Below are 4,453 nucleotides of genomic sequence, written 5' to 3'. Positions count from 1 at the left end.
CTAAAGAGCTCACATCCGCCGCGCGCGCCGCGGAAGTATGCCTGTGCTATCTCAGCAAGAAACGTGCTGAACTTCGTGATAACGCGCGCGCATGCTGTGAATATCAAGAGGTGAACTTTGGTAACTTGTTAGTTTGTAGTGTAACCCTATACACACAAAAAAGTTTAGGGTCGATTATTAGCCAGGAATTAGCATTGAAAATCATGTCTAAAGGGAACACTGAAAAGTATCATATATATGGGATAAAAAAGGGTATTTTCTCATCACAGTAACACAAAAAATTTACAGGGATTCAAAACAACATTTTACAGTCGATTTACAATCATTTGAACAAAGTGATCACTTGCTAAACTTGGTTTTATCGCCTTATACAGACGTTGACGTCGATTCAAGTTTTAATACAATGGAATTATTTTTTCAGAAAGAAGTCTCCGTTTTACTCAAAATTGCCCACAGTTCAAGTTGAAAGAAAATTATTACGTTTCGAGTCAAATGACCCCAACCTCATATAGAGTTTGTTTAAGATTTATCAAAGTGTGAACCAACGTAAATACATTTGGATGCAACAAAAAGAAATAAAGAGCATCGTCTTTCCCTACGTATTTATGTCCCCAAGATGTGTTTGGGATAAGACATTGTAGAAATTCAAGGAAAATCTTTGTTAAGTGAAGATATTCTTGGCACTATTATTAGAATGATGATAATAAAAAATATTTCATGGATTTGTCTTATTTACCAAATAAAAGCTTATTGGCAATTCGATTTTTTGTCAAGTGATATGTAAACATTACAAAATGAGAATGTGATATACTCTGATGATACTAGTCCTATAAATAGTCATTTGTGTTGGTATATCCCGATTGTTTGCTCATGCCTTACGATAAAGAACAGTTGTCTTCAGGCAACACTTGAACAAGAACTCACATGATCTCCCTTTTTATAATTAGACACGGGAAGGGAAATTGGAGTAATCACTTCTCGCGTGATTATGCTCATTTTGTCCGTAATTATTTTCAACATTCATAAAAAAATGTTTTTATTTTAGATTACATTGTTCTTTAGGTAAAACGGTTATTTTGCTAATACTTGGACAGGTTGTGCTTGGGAACAGGGGAAGTATATAATGTAGAAGCGTAACGTTTACACAGTTTGAAAAAGGGAGATGTCATAATTCAAATTCAATGTTAGTGATGGCCATGGCGAAGACATTGGTGAAATAATGAAACGAATTGAAGTCAATAATGTACTGTTTCAGAGGTTCCGAAAGGTTTAAGTATTAATACATAAAATATTCAAATAATAATTTAAAAAGCTCGCTAATTGTTTCTTTAATTTGAGGTAAACCGATTTCTATCGGGAAAAAGCGGCTTCATAACTTGAATAAGCATACACGTCCTTTCTCTAATATGTGTTCTTGGTCGGTAAAGCAGAGCTTATCTAAGAGTTTAGACATAAATAAGAACCATCAACATAAAGGTACGTTGAAACAAGTGAATGGATTATAATTCTTCTCTCTTTGTCTTCATGCATTTTCCTAATTATGCTTTAACTTGTTGTATGCTTAAGTTGTCAATTTAGTTTTTTTCTATACTATTTACAAGAATATTTTGAATAGGAGACTGGACCCTACAAAATCTTTTTCTTTAGTAGTCTCCTCCATTTTCTTCCGCTTTGAATGATGATTTTGGCTTTAATTTTTCTACGTATAAATTGCTATAGTTTTATGGGATATTATCTGTACTTACAAATATACGAAACCAATTTGTAATGTTGGGAATTGAAATAAGCGAAATGGAGTGAGTAATTGGATATTCATTTTTTAGTCATTGCATTTCACCTCTGTTCATGTTATTTTCATATACTGTCGTTGAACGGTTTGTGATATTTTACTATGTATCGTTACTTTAACCGTATTATGTTATATTTTGTTGAACGGAAATGAATAAAATCTAGATCTAAATATCTTTAAAAATGTAAATAATAATCGAATCGACCAAACGATGTAGAACAATAAGATTCCACAAAAACACAATGAACTATTATTAGTCTCCTTCGTCTTACCGGAAATAGGGGTGGTAATACTTAAATACATCAAGCGGAGAGGGGACGAGGTGTATAGGAAATAGCTTGCAGGAGGTCTTCCGTTTCTATCAACTTGCTTGATGAAAGTTATAAATAGATTGAGATGGGAAGATGAACAATGAGAGACGTATAGCAATCATCAACCAATATCATGAATACATTGTTCACAATTATGTGAAAACAAATTTTAAGATCATGTCACGATCTGTAAAATTACATTCATACATTCATATCAGTTTTCTTTGACAATAAAGCATGAATAATTTGCATGAAGAATCATTATGATTACCATAAATGTTAAACAATTCCGGCATGGCCATATAAAACGAAATCTTTTCGCGCGTGTAGACAGTGTAATTCATATTGTTTATACAAGAGACAAATTGTCAAACTTTACTAACTCGCATTTTGACATGTCATAATCTTCCAAAAGACGAGACAAAATCAGACATAAGAACGATGTCTTCCGGGGGAACATGTTCTTAATTTTTCCATTTTCTTTCGAGACTTGACATGGCAGCAACTTTATTACCCCTCGGATTTGTTAAATGTGTCAAGGGTCTGTGGTTAGGAAAGGATTGACAATACATGGAGACAACACTAAAAGTGCTTTATAAAAAAGTACAATTTTAAAAACCTAGTTTGAAAGTTATTGAAACTCCAACAATAATTCAAAACCATCGTTGGTGCCAGGCTTTACGAATGAACCTTCCCTGTTTTACCATGTTTACGGGTGAGCAAGAATTAGTCGTTTTATTTCATTTATACTTGGCTTTTTATTGAAATGAGGTCATGTTCATGTATGATTGGTTAGATGATTGGTTATGATTAGGTTCGTAGAATCTACCATATGTTACAACGGGACGGGTTACAACGAGGAGGTGCGATCCGAGGCAACATTATTGGTTTTATGTAACATGACGAGAGTGTGACTAAATGTAGGCCTGCATTCCGTGACTAATGAAGGCATGCATTCCGTAATTATGTATAGGGACATTTTTCATGCGTGTAGGTATGAATAGCGATTAGAATTCGCGTGGTCAAATTATTGGGTCTGTTCGCTGACGGGGAAGGGCGTCACTATATTGGATCTTCATGATTACTGATAGTGTAAATATTATATCTTCACAATTGTATACAGTATGTTTTTATCTCTTCAACTTATTTATTGCTTATGTAGTGCTTACAAACTTTTTTATCAAAGTATTATAAATTACTATTATTGTTCTCAAGAGCTACTTTGTTTTATCATCGATGGTATTCTATACAGCTTTTTTTTATACAGTAGCGATAATGATGAATTTGTTTTAAGGCCAATACGATCAAGCTTTGCAAAACTTTACAAGCTTTGCTTTTTAGTGGATCCCCCTCATTTCCATTTATGCTCTATATTATACTTTTTTTCTGTTTTACGAAGTAAGAATGCCCTATAAAATTGTACTTGATTTGTATTGCTTTATATTATTTTATATTATGTTTTGAATGGAAATGAAATAAAAGAATTGAATTGAATTGAATCAGGTTTCATCCGTATAATGTAGGTCTACGCTTTTATAACTTTTCAGACTCTTAAAGCATTTATGATATAACATTATATTTTTGCACATACTCATTGTGAAATGTGTAAAGTTGATCATTGATATAAGAGATTTCATGACCGCACTTTCCTTTTCTTGTCGTGTGCGCTGCAAGCAGTTTGACCCGCCTGATATAGAAGAATTAGGCAATAAATTTAACCAACTCGGTTTCTTGATCAGGCAGCCGCGTCTATAACTCAAGGTCTGCTCCACGTATCCCTATCACTTCTTACTACGCAGCACCTTTATAGAAAGAACAACAAATTTAGTTTTGTGTGACACATTTACTAACACATGAACCCCCATAACTCCATAATTTTTTTTTATGTAAATTACTCCTTAGCGTGTAAGAATTCATTCAAGAATGTCTAATTTGTCATCTGAAAATAAGTTTTAGAAGCTTTACTTCATTTTAATTGGCTGAGAGACATATCATGTCTGATTGTTTATATACAATCTGTCCGATGAAAACTCCGGAAAACCCTAAATACAAGTACCAACATGTGCACGCGTTTGAACATTATTTTAGAATGAAATGAAATAAATTATGATGTTTGTTTCACTTTTTTTTATTTACACAAAAGGACACACAATTTGTTGACTATGATAGAAATAATGTATTATTGATAACAACAATAATATCAAACATTATAGCACTAAACGTAGAATCCAGCCCTGGTGTCGTGTGACAAAGGAAAAAATAGGTTGGACGTAATGGTGAAAATTCGAAAGAAACCGGACAAGCAATAAAAACGGTTAGGCCTTTTTTTAAATTGAGATCCCTAAATCTATTC

The sequence above is a fragment of the Lytechinus variegatus genome, chromosome 7 (genome assembly GCF_018143015.1).
Source record: "Lytechinus variegatus isolate NC3 chromosome 7, Lvar_3.0, whole genome shotgun sequence".
NCBI lineage: Eukaryota > Metazoa > Echinodermata > Echinoidea > Temnopleuroida > Toxopneustidae > Lytechinus > Lytechinus variegatus.
Note: the sequence above shows the minus strand (reverse complement) of the source record.